The sequence below is a fragment of the Bos mutus genome, chromosome 2 (assembly GCF_027580195.1).
Source record: "Bos mutus isolate GX-2022 chromosome 2, NWIPB_WYAK_1.1, whole genome shotgun sequence".
Taxonomy (NCBI): domain Eukaryota; kingdom Metazoa; phylum Chordata; class Mammalia; order Artiodactyla; family Bovidae; genus Bos; species Bos mutus.
In genome coordinates, this window is record NC_091618.1 from 24,016,780 (window position 1) to 24,040,658 (window position 23,879).

The 23,879-nt window shown below is 40.0% G+C and overlaps 1 pseudogene; it reads left to right on the top strand.

The window, feature by feature from the left end:
* The first annotated feature begins 234 nt into the window (after positions 1-234).
* LOC138984766 (proteasome subunit alpha type-2 pseudogene) lies at positions 235-2,186 on the top strand (annotated as a pseudogene).
* The last annotated feature ends 21,693 nt before the right edge of the window (positions 2,187-23,879 follow it).

The following is a 23,879-nucleotide window of genomic DNA, read 5'->3' on the forward strand; positions in this document are numbered from 1 at the left end:
AGTTTGTACCTTACTTAACATATTGATACTCAGCTGTCTGATATTTTTTGTGGATTTTAAAACTTGGTATTCATACGGACCTTTTATCTTTAATGAATTTTGGCTTGATTCTGTTTGAGACATCAAAATCTGAAGACTTGCTTTCTTACTATTTCCATATTCCTAGGATGTTTTTGCCCATTTCATTTTAAACTTCTGAGTCACTTTATTTTAGGTGTGTCTCTTGAATGCATCATGAAGTTAGGTCTTGCTCTGTGAGTATAATAGAGATTTATTTCTTTTAATAGCTGAGTTAAGATCATTCACATTTATTGATAGAGTTTTTGTGTTTTGTTTTAACATTTCCAAATTATTTTGTATTGTTTTCTGTCTTTATTTATGTGATGTGTTTTTTAAAATTTATCATTTGATATTTCTGATACTTTTATAGTTATCTTTTGGAAAGACCTAGATTTCTATGTTTTTTAATTTAATCTTCACTCTCTGGTTTGGGAGGTTTTATTTTTTTAAGATTTTATTTTTATATGTACCATTTTTAAAAAAGCCTTTATTGAGTTTGTTACAATATTGTTTCTGTTTTATGTTATTTTGGGGGGAGGGGCATTTGAGGCCTGTGGGATCTTAGTTCTCCAACCAGGGATTGAACCCCTGCATTGGAAGGAGAGGTCTTAACTACTCAACCATTATGGAAGTCCCCTGGTTTGGGAGTTTTTAATGGTATCTTTTGACATCCAGGCTTCCCTTGTGGCTCAGCTGGTAAAGAATCTCCCTGTAATGCTGGAGACCTGGGTTTGACCTCTGGGTTGACAAGATCCCCTGGAGAAGGGAGAGGCTACCCACTCCAGTATTCCAGCCTGGAGAATTCCCTGTACTCTATAGTTCATGGGGTTGCAAAAAGTTGGGCATGACTGAATGACTTTCACTTTCACTTTGACATCTAGGAGCTTCCCTGGTGGTTTAGATGATAAAGAATCTGCCTGCAGTGCAGGAGACTCAGGTTTGATCTCTGAGTCAGGAAGATCCCCTGGAAAGATAATGGCAACCTACTCCAGTATCCTTGCATGGAGAATTCCATGGATGGAGGAGGCTTGTGGGCTACAGTCCATGGTTGCAAAGAGTTGGACATGACTGAGTAACACTTTTGTTTTCACTTTGACACCCATTGATTTGATGCCCATTTTCACCAGTGAACTCACTCTGCCTTCCTCACCAATTAGTGGTCATGTGAGTTATTTCAATTTTTTGGCAGTTATGAATAAAGCTACTATAAACAACAAAAAAGTGCTGTCCAGGTAAAGACGGCAGAGCACAGTTATCACTTTTCACTGACCACATCCAGCCTTTCTGCTAAACTTGTCCAGACTGAAGACCTGGAGACCTGGGTTTGACCTCTGGGTTGACAGGATCCCCTGGAGAAGGGAGAGGCTACCCACTCCAGTATTCCAGCCTGGAGAATTCCCTGTACTCTAAAGTTCATGGAGTTGCAAAAAGTTGGGCATGACTGAATGACTTTCACTTTCACTTTGACATCCACTTTGAATACCGTTTGGCTGCTGTAGCTGGAGGAATCCCTTCAGTGAAAACTATAGCTGCAAATGGTATAGTATCAGCAACCGAGAAGAAACAGAAATCCATTCTGTAGGATGAGTGTCAAGAACACAGTGTGGAAGCAATGACCGAGCACTGAGGTTTGACGTGCGGTGGCATGAGCTCACATCGCTGAGTGCTGGTGCACAGAGTTGGGAAACCAGCTCAGCCACACTATCTTGTTTCCCGAGAACCCACTGTCACAACTCTGCTGGTACAGAGCATAACTTCTGTGATTCAAGGATACACTCAGCCAGGTGGTGTTCCTTCACTTGGAGGTTTTTCTTTTTTTTTTGGTTGGAATGATGAGGGACGATCATATTTATTTCAGTCACATCCATCTAGGCCTTACTTTGCCTGGAAAGTCACATCAATGGGAAAGAACTATGTAACTGGGAAAACTTCTCCTTAAGAAAATATGTAACCAAGATCTGTAACTTGAAGATGCCACCAGTACAGCCAAATTAACCCTAAAGGAAAGCTTGGAAGGGCAGAGGAGAGAAGATTATGTAGCAGCAGGAATCTGCAGTGAAGCCAGGCTTCCCAGTCTTACACCAGCTAAAGTTAAGAATTAGTTGGCTGCCACAGCATCAGAATAAAGTGACTGAAAAATCCAGAATTTCAGATGAGCTATCTACTGAAACATATTTAAAGTATACTTTGTTTTGCCAACTTGTTGCATATTTATTTCTACATAATTTAGTGGACTGATTTTTTTAAGATGACACTTACAAATCATAATTGTTAAATTTAAAAAGTGTCCCACACCCTTTCATACCTCTGTTCTTTCCTCTGTGATCTTCCTACTGGTTGGAGAATACGTCGGCCATAGTACCTGACTCAAAATTCAGCTCTGAAGGCAACTCATTTATGAATTTTTCCTGGAGTTCCCCAGACTGGGTTGGATGCCCCTCTTACACTCAGTCCTATAGCACATTTGAAGCCTTCCAGGTGGCTCAGTGGGTAAAGAATCTGCCTGCCAATGCAGGAGACACAGGAAACTTGAGTTCAATCCCTGGGTTGGGAAGATTCCCTGGAGGAGGGTATGACAACCCACTCCAGTATTGTTGCCTGGAGAATCCCATGGATAGAGGAGCCTGGCAGGCTACAGTCCATGGGGACAGAAGAGCCAAACATGACTAAGCAACAGAGCACATGCATAATAAATCTAAGTCACAAATTACTTTCCAGCTTTGTCTCTCACTATGGTCCATCATACATTTATAGGTAGGTTTGCACAGTGAATAAGAGAGAGGGCTCTGATATAAAACGTTAGCATTAAAATTCTGGTTCTACTATTTCTAATTATGCGACCTTGGGCAATTTCCTAACTCTGAGTCTCATCCTTTGTAAGCAACATGGAGATTTTAATATCACTCAACTCTAGATAAAATCAGGCATCATGATAATGAAGTAATTTGCTTAGTAAGTTGTCTCACACCAATTAGACATGCTGTATGCCTTAGGTGTAATGTTATTACCATGCTGGAGGCTTCCCTGGTGGCTCAGTGGGAAAGAATCCACCTGCCAATCCAAGATAGGCAAGAGACTCCAGTTCGATCATGGGTTGGGAAGATCCCCTGGAGGAGGAAATGGCAGCTCACTCTGGTATTCTTGCCTGAAACATCCCATGGACAGAGGATCCCGGCAGGCTACAACCCATGGATTGCAAGAGTCGGACATGACTGAATGACTGTGCATGCACATATCTCATGCTGGACTTTGCTTGATTTTCCTAAAGTTTGATTGAAGCCTGAAAGCTGCAGTAGAAGAGCTTTCTACCATGTTAAAAGTTCAACCTAGAATAAAGTCAATAGGAAGAAAGAAGTCAAGATATGTATAGTGGCATAGAAAAGAAGGTAATAGACTCAAGCTGTGAAAAATTACCTAGAATGGGATAGCGCTCAGAGAGATAAGGCTTATTCTAATGGCAGGGAAAAGATCAATCCGGTCAGAGAAGACATTTGCATCAACCTAGGAGTGGTATAGATGAGCACGTTGCCTAAAGATCTATTTCAAGTTTATCCTTAAAGAGGCTTTAGATTAGACTATATTGAGATTTATTTTAAGGAACTAAAAATGCTCAGAATTTATTTTATTTCATAAACCCAATTATAGATATTATATATTATATGCATTTTATGTTTCTGGCAAGAATACATAGAAGAACTGTACAAAAAAGATCTTCATGACCAACATAATCACGATGGTGTGATCACTCACCTAAAGACAGACATCCTTGAATGTGAAGTCAAGTGGGCCTTAGAAAGCATCACTACAAACAAAGCTAGTGGAGGTGATGGAATTCCAGTTGAGTTATTTCAAATCCTGAAAGATGATGCTGTGAAAGTGCTGCACTCAATATGCCAGCAAATTTGGAAAACTCAGCAGTGGCCACAGGACTGGAAAAGGTCAGTTTTCATTCCAATTCCAAAGAAAGGCAATGCCAAAGAATGCTCAAACTATTGCACAATTGCATTCATCTCACATGCTAGTAAAGTAATGCTCAAAATTCTCCAAGCCAGGCTTCAGCAATACGTGAACCATAAAATTCCAGATGTTCAAGCTGGTTTTAGAAAAGGCAGAGGAACCAGAGATCAATTGTCAACATCCGCTGGATCATGGAAAAAGCTAGAGAGTTCCAGAAAAACATCTATTTCTGCTTTATTGAATATGCCAAAGCCTTTGTGTGGATCACAATAAACTGTGGAAAATTCTGAAAGAGATGGGAATACCAGACCACCTGATCTGCCTCTTGAGAAGTTTGTATGCAGGTCAGGAAGCAACAGTTAGAACTGGACATGGAACAACAGACTGCTTCCAAACAGGAAAAGGAGTTCATCAAGGCTGTATATTGTCACCCTGCTTATATAACTTATATGCAGAGTACATCATGAGAAATGCTGGGCTGGAAGAAGCACAAGCTGGAATCAAGATTGCCAGGAGAAATATCAATAACCTCAGATATGCAGATGACACCACCCTTATGGCAGAAAGGGAAGAGGAACCAAAAAGCCTCTTGATGAAAGTGAAAGAGGAGAGTGAAAAAGTTGGCTTAAAGCTCAACATTCAGAAAACGAAGATCATGGCATCTGGTCCCATCACTTCATGGGAAATAGATGGAGAAACAGTGGAAACAGTGTCAGACTTTATTTTTTTGGGCTCCAAAATCACTGCAGATGGTGACTGCAGCCATGAAATTAAAAGACGCTTACTCCTTGGAAGGAAAGTTACGACCAACCTAGATAGCATATTCAAAAGCAGAGACACTACTTTGCCAACAAAGGTCCGTCTAGTCAAGGCTATGGTTTTTCCTGTGGTCATGTATGGATGTGAGAGTTGGACTGTGAAGAAAGCTGAGCGCCGAAGAATTGATGCTTTTAAACTGTGGTGTTGGAGAAGACTTGAGAGTCCCTTGTACTGCAAGGAGATCCACCCAGTGCATTCTAAAGGAGATCAGTCCGGGGTGTTCTTTGGAGGGACTGATGCTAAAGCTGAAACTCCAATATTTTGGCCACCTCATGCGAAGAGTTGACTCATTGGAAAAGACTCTGATGCTGGGAGGGATTGGGGGCAGGAGGAGAAGGGGACAACAGAGGATGAGATGCCTGGATGGCATCACCGACTTGATGGACGTGAGTTTGAGTGAAGTCTGGGAGTTGGTGATGGACAGGGAGGCCTGGCGTGCTGCGGTTCATGGGGTTGCAAAGAGTTGGACACGACTGACTGACTGAACTGAACTGAAGGGAAAAAAGGTGATTCACATATTTTGATGAATTTTCTTTCTCCCTGTGCCAAGGATTTGTGAAATAAAATGATAGGATGGGATGATTACTAAGGCAGTCTATAGTCTTTTAAGACGACCTCTACCTCTGACATTCTATGACGTTTTTGAAAATTCTGCTTTCCTAAGAAGATTTTTATGATAGAGAAGGGATTGTAATATAGCAACAATCTTCTTAATGTGCATCCCTCAGTGGAGGGTCATTTAGAGTTTAATAGGATTAATTTGGCTGCCATGTTCAATTTTAGAAGGGATCTCTGTTCTTGTGCCAGCCAATATGGATCTTGACAGGCTAAAAGCTCAGATCCTGCCAGCTTCACTCAGGAGTGTGGCCCCTTAAGCTGTGACTCTGGCTGAAAGCCGCCTGCCATGCTGGTGGCTGAGATGCTGAATAGATGGTTGGGTGAAACGCTCTATCCCAGGACTCTCGTAGGGAGCAATCTTCCTTGTTCTCCCCGCTATTCCAGCCCAGTCTCTGGGCCCCTCTTCCCAATATGTGAATAAGATAATCAGATTTAGAGGGGAACAGAGTTCCTCCACTACAGACCTCGTGCACACTTGAAAAGGAATTTCAGATAAAAGAAAGTTTATCTCAAAAAGCAATGTAAAGTTTTCTATTGTGGAGGCAGTCTTGACAGCCCCATAAATTCCCCTTTCCCTCTCTAACTCTTTCTGTATCTTCAGGCTCACACAGAAATAGTTTTCTGGGGCTTCCCCAGTAGTCCAGTGGTTAGGAATCTGCCTGCCAATGCAAGGGACATGGGTTTGATCCCTGGTCTTGCAAAATCCCACATGCTGCAGAGTAACTAAGATTGTGTGCCACAACTGCTGAAGCCCACACGCTCTAGAGCCCGAGAGCCGAAACTAGAGAAGGCCCACACTCAGCAACGAAGACCTAGAGCAGCAGTTTCTACTGGTGGTACTGGTGTTTTCAATAGCAGCCAGGTCTTATTTATTTGCGCCAGGTCTTAGGCATGTGGGATCTTTGCATGGCATGTGAACTCTCAGTTGTAGTATGTAGGATCATGTTTCCAAACCAGGGATGGAAGCCAGGCCCCCTGTATTGGGAGCACAGAGTCTTAGCTACTGGACCATCAGGGAAGTCCTCAGAAGATAACTTTAATGCTGAAACACAGATGCTGAGGTGTTGGTAGAGCATCCAGAACAAATATCTAGCTGGCAAGTGCAAAAACATGGAAAATATTTTTTTGTTGTTGTTTGCTTGCCTCTAGAAACTATGAAAAGATTCTGAATATGATTTTGATGACTTTATTTTAGATATTTTTACTCAAGATTTTAAATAGCATTGACATATAGTCTCATTCTTTTATCCAACAGTATTTGAATGCACTTTAAGCTTCAGTTCAGTCACACAGTCGAGTCCAACTTTTGCGACCCCATGGACTGCAGAATTCCAGGCTTCGCTGTCCATCACCAACTCCCAGAGCTTGCTCAAACTCATGTCCACCGAGTCTGTGATGCCATCCAACCATCTCATCCACTGTCATCTCCTTTTCCTCCTGCCTTCAATCTTTCCCAGCATCAGGGTCTTTTTCAATGAGTCAGGTTTTCGCATCAAGTGGCCAAAGTATTGGAGTTTCGGCTTCAGCATCAATCCTTCCAATGAACACCTAGGACTGATCTCCTTTAGGATCGACTGGTCTGATATTGCAGTCCAAGGGACTCTAAAGAGTCTTCTCCAACACCACAGTTCCAAAGCATCAGTTCTTCAGTGCTCAGCTTTCATTATAGTTCAATTCTCCCCTTTCATACATGACTGCTGGAAAAGCCATAGCTTTGACTAGATGGACCTTTGCTGGTAAAGTAATGTCTCTGCTTTTTAATAAGCTGTCTAGGTTGGTCATGGCTTTTCTTCCAAGGAGCACGCCTTTTTTAATTTCATGGCTGCAGTCACCATCTGCAGTGATTTTGGAGCCCCCAAAAATAAAGTCTGTCACTGTTTCCATTGTTTCCCCATCTATTTGCCATGAAGTGATGGGAACAGAGCCCATGATCTTAATTTTTTGAATGTTGAGTTTCAAGCCAGCTTTTTCACTCTCCTCTTTCAGTTTCATCAAGAGGCTCTTTAGCTCCTCTTTGCTTTCTGCCATAAAGGTGATGTCATTTGCATATCTAATGTTACTGATATTTCTCTCTGCAATCTTGATTCCAGCTTTTGCTTCATCCACCCCAGGGTTTCTCATGATGTACTCTGCATATAAGTTAAATAAACAGGGTGACAATATACAGCCTTGACATACTCCTTTCCCAATTTGGAACCAGTCCATTGTTCCATGTCTGGTTCTAACTATTGCTTCTTGACCTGAATATGGATTTCTCAGGATGCAGGTGTTCCCATCTCTTTAAGAATTTTCCAGTTTATTGTGATACACACACTTTAAGCTTAACTTTTAAATTATGCTTTTCTTTTTTGGAAGTGTTTAACATTATAATTTTTTTCAGGAAACTTTATTGGGGTTTCCCAGGTGGCTCATTGGTAAAGAACCTATCTGCCAACAAAGGAGACATGGGTTCAGTCTGTGGGTGGGAAAGATCCCCTGGAGGAGGAAATGGCAACCGATTCCAGTATTCTTGCCTGGGAATCCCTTGGACAGAGGAGCCTGGCGGGCTACAGTCCATGGGGTCGCAAAAGAGTCAGATAGGATTTAGCGACTAAACAACAACTACATAAACTTTGTTTTTCTCTAAGAATTTTACCCATATATGAACATGTTTTGATCTTACTTGATGAAGAAAAACATGCCCTGAAACCTAGGAGTTCTAACTACACAGGAGTATGTTCATTATTTATTGCTTCATTGATTCACAACTCAAAACTCTCTCTAAATGATAGTCCATTAGGAAAATGTCTCCCTTTCAAAAGAGATGTTCTGAGCATATTCCTATTAGGCTAGAAGCTTGCTAAGCTTATTAACTCTAGACACATTTCTCTACAAAGGGGAGAAAAAAAGGCAAATAAAATGAATGTGACAAGTAAATGTTGATAGAAAACATGTATTTAATTTCAGAAAATAATAACGATGTTATATCCAAATGTCAGTTTCATGCCAGGAAAAATTTGATGATCTTTCAAAATCTAAGCTTGATAACATTTAGATTTAGAGTGAAAAATTCAGTCTGTCTTCAAATATTTGGATGAATGCGATTCTTTAAAGAGCCATCTGTGTGTGCTTGCTAAGTTGCTTCAGTTGTGTCTGCCTCTTTGTGACCTCTGTCCGTGGGATTCTCCAGGCATGAATACCTGGAGAGTGGGTTGCCATGCCCTCCTCCATTAAAGAGCCACATGTATCTTTAAATTTAAGAGAATAATAATCATTTATATATTTACACATATTTCTCAATGTTAACGCACTTTATTACTTCCTGAAGATGTAGATTTTTGTTCCTTTCAGCCTGAAGAACTTTCTTTAGCATTTTTGGCAGTGCATGTTGGCAGGTCAAGAAATCTTAGTTTTTTCCTGTCTGAAAATGTCTTTGATCTTGATTTTTGAGGAATGATTTTGCTGGAGATAAAATTTTGCATTCACTATTTAAAAAAATATCTCAGCACTGTAAAGATCATTGTTTCTGGTGAGAAGTCAGTGATTCTTGTTCCTTTGTGTGCCGCGTGTTATTTTTCTTTGTCTAGTGTTAAGATTTTTCTCTTTGGTTTTCACCAGCTTGACTATGATGGGTCTAGGAATCGTTCTTTTTGAATTAATTCTGCTTAGTGTTTACTGTAAATTTATTACTTTTACCAAATTTGAAAAGAACAAGCATTATTTTTTCAGAAATTTTTTCTACATCATATTTACCCTCCACTCATTCTGAGACTCCCAATTATATGTATAGAAGACCTTTTGATATTGTTCCACAAGTCCCTGATGCTCTGCTTCTTTTGTTATTTTCTTTTTAAATTAATTAATTTATTTTAATTGGAGGCTAATTACTTTACAATATTGTGATTTTTTTTGCCATACATCGACATGAATCAGCCAGCCATGGGTGTACATGTGTTCCACCATCCTGAACCCCCTCCTGCCTCCCTCCACACCCCATCCCTCTGGGTTGTCCCAGAGCACCAGTTTTGAGTTCCCTGTTTCATCAGCGAACTTGCTGCTGCTGCTGCTGCTGCTAAGTCGCTTCAGTCATGTCCGACTCTGTGCGACCCCAGAAGGCTCCCCTGTCCCTGGGATTGTCCAGGCAAGAACACTGTAGTGGGTTGCCATTTCCTTCTCCAATGCATGAAAGTGAAAAGTGAAAGTGAAGTCGCTCAGTCGTGTCCGACTCTTCGAGACCCCATGGACTGCAGCCTACCAGGCTCCTCTGTCCATGGGATTTTCTAGGTAAGAGTACTGGAGTGGGGTGCCATCGCCTTCTCCTCAGCAACTTGCACTGGTCATCTATTTTGCATATGGCAATATACATGTTTCAATGCTATTCTCTCACATCCTCTTTTCTATTCCTCTTTTCTTAAATTTTTTTTTAAAGATTTTTTTTTTTGATGTGGACCATTTTAAAAGTCTTTGCTGAATTTTTTACAATATTGCTTCAGTTTTACGATGTGTTTTCTTGGCCATGAGCTATGTGGGATCTTAGCTCCCCAACCAAGGTTTGAACCTGTACCCCCTGCATTAGAAGGCAGATTCTTAACCACTAGACCTTCATGGAAATACCTCTGCTTTAGATGGTATCACTTGCATTGATCTGGTTTTAAGCTGGCTGACCTTTCCTCTATCATCTCTACTCTGATGCTAAACCCATTTGATAACACTTTAATTTCAGATATAGCATGTTCCAGGTGAGGAGATTATATTTAATTCCTTTTTATAGTTTTTACTTTTCTGTTGAGATGCCCTAATATTCACACACTGTGAGAATATTTTCCCTTACATCCTTGGGCATAATCATAATATCTGCTTTAAAAATCCTAATCTGCTAATGTCAACACCTGGATCTTCTCAAGACTGGTCTCTATTATCTTTTCTCTTGAGAATAAGCCATATTTTTCTATTTCTTTGTATGTTGAGCAATTTTGTATTGTATCCTGAACATTGTGAAGAATGTGTTATAGAAATTCTTGGTTCTATTATGTTCCTTTGAAGAATATTGATGTTTTAAAAAAATCAGGCTGGTAACTTGGCTAAACTGAATTGGAAATTTTTGTCTCTCCTGCAGTAGATATCAGCTCAAATTTCAACTCAGTTCTTTAATCCTTGAGACTTCCATCCTTTAGAAAGTTACAAAAACTGGAATTTTACCCAGTGTCATTCTCTTTCTCTCTCTCTCTCTTTTTTTTTTAACAGATATTGACTCCACAGCATTTCTGCCTGCCTTTGTTCACCCTTCAGTATCTTCAGTTAATTGTGTTTTATACTTTGCCCAGAGTTTGTGGTTATTATTTACTGGAGGGTTGGCCTGAGAGGAGGTCCTCAGCCATACTAAAAATAGAATACACCACCTCTTTACCCATTCCCAGAAAATGGAATGACTGCAATAAATTCATTGATTCGAGCACTCTTGCTCTTCTCTCATCTATTATTTCCTTTTCCTTTTCATATTGCTTTCCTGGAAATAGAGAGTGATCTGTCTCACATATATGAAGGATAAGATGTTTCAGTAGATGACAAACTAAAAGACGACTTTTAGTTTTTGTTTCCTTCACATTATTAAACTACGAGGAATTTACCTATATCTCTGGGCAGGTAACACCTCAAGTGGTGGTGCATTGAGAATGTAATACATAAAAATGCAGTGCAAGTTGCATTGCAGAGATTATTTGAAATCAGTTGCTTTTCTTTGTGCTGGGAAGGCTAATATTTTCTCTTTGACTGTGATGAATAAAATAAAATGAATTTATTAGAAATATTACATTAACTGTATTATACTAATCACAATTATCAGCACTTGTTCAGATGAACATGTACCCCAACATAGTTCTTGGAAAAGGGGTATGTGCTTCAATAAATTAGAAAAAAATTATTTGTACAATATAAATGTGTATTTATTGCCACTCACAAATTCTGAGTTCACCAAGATTGGCAGAAATAAAACTCTCCTGGCACTGGTTAACTATAATGAACATGATTAACTCTTACTTAGATGGTTCAGAAAGTACATCAAGATATTTCCTCATCTTCCTTTCTCTTTCTACATTCTCTGCCTAGATAATTTCATTCATTTCTATGGCTTAAATGCTGTCTATGAGCTGATGACTCCCCAATTTATGTTGAAACCTCTTGAGTACATTCAACATTCTACCTGAAAGTTCTACTTGGATGTTTATGGATATTTCAAAATCAGTAGTCCAATCTAGAATTTTAATTCTACCCCCATACAAAAGTATATTCCTACTTACTATTTCATTAAATGGCATCACCATTTACTTATGCTAAGAAGTTTGGAGTCATCTTTGACTCATCTGTTATATTAGTGAGTCCTATTTGCTGTTGGTTCTCTTGCCAAAATATACCTTGAATCCATCTACTAGTTCAAGATTTTGCTATCAGTTAAATATGATGGAAAAATGTTTATCATGTTATTCTCTGAGAACTAAAGTCTTATGGATTATTCTAATGCCTAAAGTTCGCTGTTTTATATTTTTCATTCTCATTGTTGTTTTTCAGTCGCTCAGTTGTGCCTGACTCTTTGTGACCCCATGGACTGCAACACGCCAGGCTTCCGAGTCCTTCACCATCTCCCAGAGTTTGCTCAAATTTATGTCCATTGAATTTGTGATGCTATCCAACCATCTCATCCTCTGTCATCCCCTTCTCCTCTTGCCTTTAGCCTTTCCCAAGATCAGGGTCTTTTCCAATCAGTCGACTCTTCCCAGCAGGTGGCCAAGGTACTGAAGCTTTAGCTTCAGCATCAGCACTTTCAATGAATATTCAGGGCTGATTTCCTTTAGGATTGACTGGTTTGATCTCCTTGCTGTCCAAGGGACTAAGATTCTTCTCCAGTACCGCAGTTTGAAGGCATCAATTCTTTGGTGCTCTGCTTTTTTTATTGTCCAACTCTCACATCCATACATGACTACCGGAAAAACCATAGCTTTGACTCTATGGGCCTTTTAGGCAAAGTATTGTCTTCCCCTTTTAATATGCTGTCAGTTTTGTCAGCGTTTTTCTTCCAAGGAGCAAGTGTTTTTAATTTCATGGCTTCAGTGATCAAAGTCACCTGTGATAATTTAGAAAAGGGATCAGAAATTATGTCTATGGACCATATTTGGCCTACCACATGTTTTTTGTAAAGTTTTATTGGAACAGAAGATAAAGGCAAAGGAGAAAAGGAAAGATATACCCATTTGAATGCAGAGTTCCAAAGAATAGCAAGGAGAGATAAGAAAGCTTCCTCAGCAATCAATGCAAAGAAATAGAGGAAAACAATAGAATGGGAAAGATTAGAGATTTCCTCAAGAAAATGAGAGATACCAAGGGAACATTTCATGCAAAGATGGGCTCAATAAAGGACAGAAATGGTATGGACCTAACAGAAGCAGAAGATATTAAGAAGAGGTGGCAAGAATACACAGAGGAACTGTACAAAAAAGATCTTCACGACCCAGATTATCAAGATGGTGTGATCACTCACACTCACCTAGAGCCAGACATCCTGGAATGTGAAGTGAAGTGGGCCTTAGGAAGAATCACTATGAACAAAGCTAGTGGAGGTGATGGAATTCCAGTTGAACTATTTCAAATCCTGAAAGATGACGCTGTGAAAATGCTGCACTCAATATGCCAGCAAATTTGGAAAACTCAGCAATGGCCACAGGATTGGAAAAGGTCAGTTTTCATTCCTATCTCTAAGAATGGCAATGCCAAAGAATGCTCAAACTACTGCACAACTGCACTCATCTCACACACTAGCAAAGAAATGCTCAAAATTCTCCAAGCTAGGCTTCAACAGTATGTGAAATTGAGAACTTCCAGATGTTCAAGCTGGATTTATGAAAGGCAGAGGAACCAGAGATCAAATTGCCATTATCTTCTGGATCATCAAAAAAGCAAGAGAGTTCCAGAAAAAGATCTATTTATGGTTTATTGACTACACCAAAGCCTTTGACTGTGTGGATCACAACAAACTGTGGAAAATTCTTCAAGAGACTGCAATACCAGACCATCTTTCCTCCTCCTGAGAAATTTGTATGCAGGTCAGAAAGCAACACTTAGAACTGGACATGGAACAAATTGGGAAAGGAGTACATCATGGCTGTGTATTTTCACCCTGCTTATTTAACTTATGTGCAGAGTACATCATGCGAAATGCTGGGCTGGATGAAGCACAAGCTGGAATTAAGATTTCCTGGAGAAATATCAATAACCTCAGATATGCAGATGACATCACCCTTATGGCAGAAAGTGAAGAACTAAAGAGTCTCCTGATGAAAGTGAAAGAGGAGATTGAAAAAGTTGGCTTAAAACTCAACATTCAGAAAACTAAGATCATGGCATCTGGTCCCATCACTTCATGGCAAATAGATGGGAAACAGTGGAAACAGTGTCAGACTTTATTTTTGGGGGCTCCAAAATCACTGCAGATGGTGACTGCAGCCATGAAATTAAAAGACGCTTGCTGCTTGGAAGAAAAGCTATGATAAACCTAGGCAGCATATTAAAAAGCAGACACTACTTTGCTGAGAAAGGTTCATCTAGTCAAAGCTATGGTTTTTCCAGTAGTCATGTATGGATGTGAGAATAGACCATAAAGAAAGCTGAGTGCTGAAGAATTGATGCTTTTGAACTGTGGTGTTGGAGAAGACTCTTGAGAGTCCCTTGGACTGCAAGGAGATCCAACCAGTCCGTCCTAAAGGAAATCAGTCCTGAATATTTATTGGAGGAACTGATGCTGAGACTGAAGCTCCAATAATCTGACCACTTGATGTGAAGAACTAACTCACACAAAAAGACCCTGATGCTGGGAAAGATTGAAAGCAGGAGGAGAACTGGATGACAGAGGATGAGATGGTTGGATGTCATCACCTACTTGATGGAAGTGAGCTTGAGTAAGCTCTGGGAGTTGGTGATGGACAGGGAAGCCTGGTGTGCTTCAGTCCATGCGGTTGCAAAGAGGTGGACATGACTGAGCGACTGAACTGAACTGATTGGAACACAGCATGCTCCATTCTTTTAGATACAGCCTATGGCTGCTTTTGTGTTATAACAGCAGAGTAGTTGTCACAGAGGCTGTAAAACCCATTAAAGTTAAGGTCTTTACTATCTGATCTCTTATATAAAATGCCAATTTGCCAATTCCTGATTTAAATTATTGAGTCTTTGGGTCATTATCATTGTTTTGACATCTTGGATTAGCCATAGCAATCTTGAGAAAGAGGAACAAAGCTGGAGGCATCACATTTCCTCATTTCAAAATATATTAAAAAGCTCTGGTAATTAAACAGTATGGTACTAGGATTAAAAACAGACACCTAAGTCAGTGGAACAGAATAGAGAGCCAAGAAATAAACCCACACATGTAGTCAACTAATCTTTGACAAGAGCTCTAAGAACACACGATGGGAAAAGGATAGTCTCTACAATAAATGGTGTTGGTAAACTGGACAGCCATATGCTAAAGAATGAAACTAGACCCCTACCCTATACCACTCACAAAAATTAACTCATAATAAATTAAAGACTTAAATGTAAGACTGAAACCATAAAAATTCCAGAAAACATAGAGATAAATCTTCTTGTCACAGGCAACAAAAACAAAAGTTAAATAAGCAAGACATCATCAAATGTAAAAGAGTCTGCACAGCAAAAGAAACAATCAAAAAAGTTTAAAGACAGCCTATAAATAGGAGAAAATATTTGCAAATATACATCTCTTAAGGGGTTAATATACAAAATGTATAAGGCAGTCAAACAACTCAATAGCAAAACAAACAAAACCCCAAATAATCCAAATTGGCAAATAACCTGGGTAGACATTTCTCAAAAGAAGACATACAAATGGCCAACAGGTACATTAAAAGTGTTCAACCTTATAATCACTAGGGGAATACAAATCAAAGCCACAGTGAGATATCACCTCACACCTTAGGTTAGGATGTGTGTGCTGTGTGCTCAGTCGCAGAGGCATCTCCAGCCCTTTGTGACTCCATGGACTGTAGCCTGCCAGGTTCTGTCCATGGAGTCTACCAGGCAAGGATACTGGAGCAGGTTGCCATTTCCTAATCCAGTGGATCTTCCCAAACCAGGGATCAAACCTGTGTCTCTTGTGCCTCCTGCATTGGCGGGTGAATTCTTTACAACTGTACCATCTTGGAAGCCTACCTCTTGATGGCTGCTGTTGAAAAACAAGAAATAACAAGTGTTGATGAGAAGAAAAGGGAAAACACTTGTGCACTGTTGGTGAGAATGTAAATTGGGACGATAACAGAAAACAGTACAGTTGCCTCAAAAGATAAAAAAATATAATAACTGTAAGATCCAGCAAACCCACTAATGAGTTTATATCTAAAGAAAGCAAGCACTTCTATGTTTGTCACAGCATTATTCACATAGCCAAGATGTGAAAAAACCTCCATGTCTTGACAGATGAATGGATAAAGAAATGTGGTTAAATATATACAGGGAAATACTATTTAGCCAGAAAAAAAAGCAAATCTGCCATTTCTGATAGCATGTATAGACCTAGAGAATATTATAACTGAAACAAACCAGAAAGAGAAAGAAAAATACTGTATGATCATATTCACATGTGGGATCTTAAGGGAAAAGAGATCAAGCTTATAAAGTAGAATAGAAGGATGATTTTCAGAGGTAGGGGAAGGAAGTGGGCAGATGTTGGTCAAAGGGTACAGACTTCCAGTTATGAATAAGTTTTGGAGATCTAATGTAAGCATGGTGACTATAGTTAATAATATACTGTATACTTGAAATTTGAAGAACTTTTGTAGATCTTTAACATTCTCACCACACACACACATCCACAGAGTTATAGCTTTGTGTGGTGATGGATATGTTAATTAACTTGATTATGGTTATCAACGTATAATACAGTTTATCAATTCCTCAACTTGTACACTCTATGTGTAATTCTATTTGTCAGTTATACTTCAATAAAACTGAAAAAAAGGAAAATATGTTCTCATTATCTTCAGGATCTTATTTTGCTTTCAAAAGAGATGTTTATTCATTATGAATATAAACCCATGTGTTTGGATGGATATAAAAGAATCAAACAGAATGGAAATTTAAGATCATCTTTCCCTTTAAAATGAAAAATTTGGCATTTTGTATGTCATTGGATAAACTGTGAAACATTTTGTAGACCCTGAGGTTGTGCATTTTATGATGCAGCTGTGAGAAGTTGCCATGACTGGCTTTTTGAAATAGTTAATTTAACTTCTTTTAAATACATTTGAATTTTTGTGCCCTACAGGATGAGAGCATAGATTATTTAATTGTGTTTATGAGTTTGCTATAATTTGAATAAATTCCATGATCAATGCAGATGTTTACTTGCAAAGAAAGACAGAAGAAAATAAAACGAAGATCTCCCTTGGTTTTTGAGAGTCTATTTCATTACAAAGTTGGCTCGAAAGTTACAGGATCAAGAAATGTATGTTGTGTTGAAAAATCAATATATTAACAGTAGTAATAGTGTTCAGGAAATTTACAAACTGAGTGTCATATTGGCTGATTTTGGTGAGGAAGCTCAAACAGCTACATATTCCATCTTATGACTCATTTCCTCTAGTTAATCACTGAGTCATAGCTCTTCTTTGTTCATCATATCCACACAAAAGGTTTTAAGACGAACTCCAAGTACCTTATGTTCTTTTTAACTAGGTAGGAAGGTATCAAAGTACATCTCCATTTTCTTTCAAATATATAATAAGTGACTCATGGGCAGCACCATGAGTTATCATTAAACAATGACTGGATGGTTCAGGCTCTTTCTCCTCATTTTCTTTTCCTGTACACTTGTCCTCCTTTAAACTTTCTCTTTCACATTCCTTTTTCTGCCTCTAACACAATCCAAGGTAACTAACTTTGTAGGTAGGATGACTTGAAATTTTCCCATAATTAAGATCAAGTTTGAAAACTGCGTCAAAATTTATTTCAGTTGTTACATTCTTCAAGTCACCAGACAATTGTTCTACCCTTTCCTGGATTTAGTTCCTGCACTAAAAAATTTCCTTTTCTGTCGTGTCTCAATGTCCTCTACCAGCAAGAATGGCTACTGTTTTTTTTTTTTTTCCAGCTATGTCATGCAGCATGTGGCATCTTCCCCAGTTAAGAGAGTGAACTTGTAGCCCCTGCACTGAGAGCACAGAGTCTTAACCACTGGAACACCAGGGAAGTCCCAAGGGCCAGTTAATGAGATGGGATGACAAAGCCATTCCTAAGGGGACATGGGGGCTGGATCAAAACACAGAGTCAGGAGTCTGAGAGGTAGACGTCTTGAATTCATTCTTGTATTGTAATCAGAATAATAAAGGTAATAGCTTGATGTCTGTGTGCAGACTGAGTCAATCTCCATTTCCTATGTTAGAGAAAAGGAAACCTTGAAGAAAATTTGGTTGAATGACCAGGAAAGAGTAGGAACAATGTGTGCAAGACTTTATGGAATTGAGAGACTTCAACATGTGCAAAGAATAGATTGTATGGATTCAGGTCAGTTCAGTCACTCAGTTGTGTCCAACTCTTTGTGACTCCATAGACTGAAGCATGCCAGGCTTCCCTGTCCTTCACCAACTCCTGGAGCTTGCTCAAACTCATGTCCATCGAGTTGGTGATGCCATCCAACTATCTCATCCTCTGTCATCCCCTTTTCCTCCTGCCTTCAATCTTTCCCAGCATTAGGGTCTTTTCCAATGAGTCAGTTCTTCCCATCAGGTGGCCAAAGTATTGGAGTTTCAGCTTCAGCATCAGTCCTTCCAACGAATATTCAGGACTGATTTCTTTTAGGATGGACTGGTTGGATCTCTTTGCTGTCCAAGGGACTCTCAAGAGTCTTCTCCAACACCACAGTTCAAAAGCATCAATTGTAGCACAGTATTTGTGCTCATTTGTAATGAACAAAACCCCTGCTGTCTTAATCTGAATAAATGCCATTTGGAGGTAATAAGTAATCTCTGGGAAAGGATAAGGCTTTGGGTCCATAGAGCTTGGATCTCAGTTTGTTCCAAGAGTCCATACAAGGTCACTTTTAAACAATATTTATTTATTATTTGGCTGCATTGGGTCTTCGCTGCATTACGAGGGGTCTTTCACTGTTGTGGCGCGTGACTCTAATTGTGGTGCATGGACTTAGTTCCTCTGCAGCATGTGGAAACTTAGTTCCCCAACCAGGGAATGAACCCATGTCCCCTGCATTGCAAAGCAGATTCTTAACCTCTGGACCACCAGGGAAGTCCCACACAAATTTATTTTAAGGAATGCTTTCTATAGTTTCTCCTTCTTTAGGACAGTGATGACTTGACTTAGTGACAGTTTAAAATCTGTTAATGACAATCAGAAGCATGGCTAGGGGAAGATCAGGATAAACAGTCTTTGTCCTTGAGCACATTCTGCAAACCTAGCTCCTTTTCACAACATTTTAATAGTAATGTGTTGCCTAATGGTAACAATACTATATTCCACACTTAAAAACTCTGTTAAGAGGGTAGACCTCGTGTTAAGTGTACTCACCTCACGCTCACACACACACAAACAACAAAGGAGAAACCCACAAAGGGGCAGGAGGAAAATTTTAAAGGTAATGTTGTCGTGTTAGTCACTCAGTCATGTCCGATTCTTTGTGACCTGATGGACTATAGCCTGCCAGGCTCCTCTGTCCATGGATTTCTCCAGGCAAAAATACCAAAGTGGGTGAGCACCATTCCCTGACCACGGGATCTCCCTGACCTAGGGATCAAACCTGGGGCTCCTGCATTGCAGGTGGATTCCACACTGTCTGAGCCATTAGAGAAGCCCTTTTAAGGTGATGGATATATTTATTACCTTGATGGTAGTGATGATCTCACAGGTATATGCATATGTCCAAACTCATCAAATTGTATACATTAAATATATGCAGTTTCTTTCTATACCAATTATACCTCAATCAAGCTATAAGAAAAGAGTAGTATGTTAACAAGGAAGGCTATGCTGAGAATACTTTAGATAAAGCAAGACTGTGAAGCATAAAGAAGTGTGTGGTTAGTTATGGGGATGGGAAGCTATATATATATATATATATATATATGTTGTCCCACTCTGCCCCTCACTCCCATCCAGTCCCAGGTATTGCTCTCCTTGTAGTTAGAATCTAATTATGCCTTAAATGACAGTGTGGGTACATTACATGTAGGTGATTTACTGCCTGTATCAGGAGAACAGTGGGAATCAGTATTCCCAACACAGGTGGTCAAACAGCCCTTAGCCTCCCTCTCAGAGTTGACCCCAGAAGCTGCTGTGTCAGAGAGAATTGCCCTTCTTGCCTATAAGCCCGAGGGAGTTATACACCTTGGCAGATGACTGCTATCAGTGTACTGTAGCTACATATATATTTTTGTCTTTGCATAATGCTCTGTTTTTTTCCTTTGCTGGATAAAACCTATCTCCCAGCTACTCTGAGGTTATCTCAATATTGATGAGAAAGTAGTTTGTTTATTTCAAAACCCCAGGGGCCAGATCAGAGCATTTTCTGGACTGAGTCATAAAGAGAAAGCTAAATGCATTACCTGTTCCTTAATGAAAAGCATGGGTGTAAGCGGTCCCCGAAGTTCATATGATTCGCAAGAAAGAAATGAAAAGAATCACCTTATGGAACAGTATCAATTCAATTGATCTTTCCTTTCTCTGATAATTACAAGGCCCCAATTTCATTTGGGTTCAGTGTGCTTAATGAAGGCCAAGCCAGTTTCCAAGGAAAAGACTTTCACTAAAATAGATGAACTAATAACTGGTACTAATGACAAGCATCTTTTAGCTATGGAAATTATATTCTGCATTTAGTGATTTTTAAAAGCATGCTACACTCTCAAAAGTATTCAGCGTCTCAAATTGCTGTTGAGATGGGCAGCCATGATGGATGCTCACCTTTATTTTAGGGATTGGGAGCCAAAGAACAAGAAATATTGAAAAGCTTTATCAAGGAATGACATCACTGGGATGTAAATAATATAATGTTAGGACTTTGAATTTATCAATATCGTTCAATTCCAGTGAATCTTATCAAAGCTTTTAAAAATACATTTCATTCAATAGATTCAATAGATTGCTATTATGTCATGTTGGTACTCATCATTATGAAGACTGAGGGCAGAGGATGAGGTGGTTGGATGGCATCACAGACATGAGTTTGGGCAAACTCCGGGAGATAGTAAAAGACAGGGAAACCTGGCATACTGCAGTTCATGGGGCCACAAAGGGTCGGACACAACTTAGTGACTGAATAACCGTAATTACCTATGTAAGACACTAGCCTGGTATTCTGGACCTGGTTTTACTTGTGAGAAATGTCTGTGCTGATATGGTGAAATTTCTAAACATCGTGTGGTCAGTTAGTTCGTGTATGTCACCAGCTCAGCTTCACAGGATGTACATTGCAAGGGAACGAATACCCTCCGGGGTGTGAATTCTCAGTAGAAAAGTAAGGAATGAGAAAGTGACTACATGAAAATAAAGAAGAGTTTAAAGTTCTGTTCTGCAAGCATGGATTAGGCACTGACTATGTCAAGATATTATTCATGCAGAGAATTTGAAGATGAGCAAGACAGAAATCCTACCTTCAGGGAAAAACCATACATATGGACATATGGTATGATGTACCATAAGACACTTGAAAGTCATTCAATGTGATCAGTTCAGTTCAGTCACTCAGTCATGTCCAACTCTTTGCGACCCCATGGACTGCAGCACGCCAGGCTTCCCTGTCCATCATTGACTCCTGTAGCTTGCTCAAACTCATGTCCATCGAGTCAGTGATGCCATCCGACCATCTCATACTCTGTCATCCCCTTCTCCTCCTGCCTTCAATCTTTCCCAGTATCAGGGTCTTTTTTAATGTGTCAGCTCTTTGCATCAGGTGGCCAAAGTATTGGAGCTTCAGCTGCATCAATGGTGATACACCCCTGTAAATCCAGAAGAGAGAGAACTACATCTTGCCTTAGAATTTGGGGACTTTTTGAGAAGAGGGCATTTTTAAGTGAAGTGGTCATTTTTGATGTAAGAATTGAACAGTTGTATTATGGATTGAATAATTGAATTTTGTTTCCCCAAATTCCTATTTTAAAATCATCAGGTTTGGTACCCCAAAATGTGAATTTATTTGGAAATAGGGTGGTTGCCTGGAGAATCCCAGGGACGGGGGAGCCTGGTGGGCTGCCGTCTATGGGGTCGCACAGAGTCGGACACGACTGACGCAACTTAGCAGCAGCAGCAGCAGGGTGATTGCAAATGTAATTATTAAGATGAAGTCAAACTAGAGTAGGGTGGGTTCTGACACTACTTTGATTGGTGTCCTGATAAAAAAGGGGAAAATTGGACACAGACACACAGAGAGAATGCCATGGGAATGTGAAAGTAGGGATCCAGATGGTTCACCTATAAGGAAAGGTGTGCCAGAAAACCCCCAGAGGCTGGGGAAGAGCATGGACCAGATTCTCCCTCACAACCTGCAGGAGGAACCAACCCTACTAACCTTTTGATCTGAGATGTCTAGCTTCCAGAATCATGAGGCAATAAATTTCTGGGGCGTTTTAGCCACTCAGTTTGTGACACTTTGTTACAGCAGTCATAGCACACCAGCACACATGGATATTGTGTTGACAGACAATGGTTAGGAAACGTGTATACTTGGTGGAACAGCATGAGTGAAGAGGCAAAGGCATGCTCTGGTAATGGAGGGGAAAGGTCGTGTGACCCAGGGTCAGTGTATGCGCTTGGGGGGGAGGTGAAGAGTGGCCAGAGGGTGTGTTTGGGGCACATTGTGAAGGACTGCGATTCCTGGTTAAGGGTTATGGACCTTTTCCTTTAGATATTGCGCTGTTGAAGGTTTCAGATGGGTAAGGTGATATATCTAGGGCTATTTAAATTGTTTTTATCTTCATGAAACACTTTCAGAGGAAAATTTCTGAAGGAATGCTCATTTAATCCAGTGTGAAGATACTGATGAACGCACTTTAGCCTGAAAATGAAGCAGCCTTATTTTCTGTCCAGTTCTGCCCAATTCTGTCTAATACTTGCTGATGTCATAAGTTTCACCTTTAGTAAATGTCACTGCTTGACAGTAGGCATTTCCTAACTGACCCACTGTCCCTTGATTGTACCAAAAATTAATTGCACAGACATTTCAGACTCCTGGCTCCCTGAATATAGTTTGCAGATACACAGAAGGCTTGACCATCATAGGAGTTTAAAAAAGAGGAACTGCCTGGTGGACTGAAAGCCACATTTTGGTTTGTAGTATGCCTCATTTTCCCTCAGCTCCCCAATCTAGAAAAGGGTAATGATACAGTAGAATTGGGTGTATCCCAATTCCCCGGTGGCTTTCCTGGTGGCTCAGACGATAAAGTGTCTGTCCACAATGCGGAGACCTGGGTTCAATCCCTGGGTCAGGAAGACCTCCTGGAGAAGGAAATGGCAACCCACTCTCGTATTCTTGACTGGAAAAATCCCACGGACAGAGAGAGCCTGGTAGGCTATGGTCCATGGGGTGGTAAAGAGTCGGACACAACTGAGCGACTTCACTTTTTGCTTTTCTTTTCTTTTTTTTTTCCTTTTTTTTTAAGAAATTTTTTTTTTTTAATTTTATTTAAAAAAAAAAAAATCACATGCTCCCCATCCTGAACCCTCCTCCCTCCCAACCTCCCCATACCATCCCCCTGGGCCTTCCCAGCGCACCAGCCCCAAGCATCCAGCATCGTGCACTGAACCTGGACTGGCATCTCGTTTCATACATGACATTTCACATGTTTCAATGACATTCTCCCAAATCTTCCCACCCTCTCCCACAGAGTCCATAAGACTGTTCTATACATCAGTGTCTCTTTTGCTGTCTCGTACACAGGGTTATCGTTACCATCTTTACTTTTTGCTTTTCTTTCAATTCCCCAGTGCCTCAGCAGTAAGAAATCTGTCTGAAATGCAGGAGACACAGGAGATGTGGGTTTGATACCTGGGTCAGGAAGATCCCCTGGAGGAGGGCATGGCAACCCACTCCAGTATTCTTACCTGGAAAATCCCATGGACAGAGGAGCCTGGTAGGCCATGGTCCATGGGGTTGCAAAGAGTCAGATATGACTGAAGCGACTGAGCACAACACTGTGGAATTCATCTCAAGTGTGTGTGAAGGTTAAATGAGATAATGCAAGTAATGTATGTAGAGAGTGCTCAATAAATGTTAGGTATATTACTGGTGAGACTGGAGGAATAGGCTTTCAAATTCCTGTTATTTGACTCTAAATTCTGTGTTCTTTCAACCCTCTACTGTTTTCCTGAGTGGTGTTGATCTGCAACAGTAATAGCCTTTATGATTTACTCTTGGTGGTTTCCTATCATTACTTTTC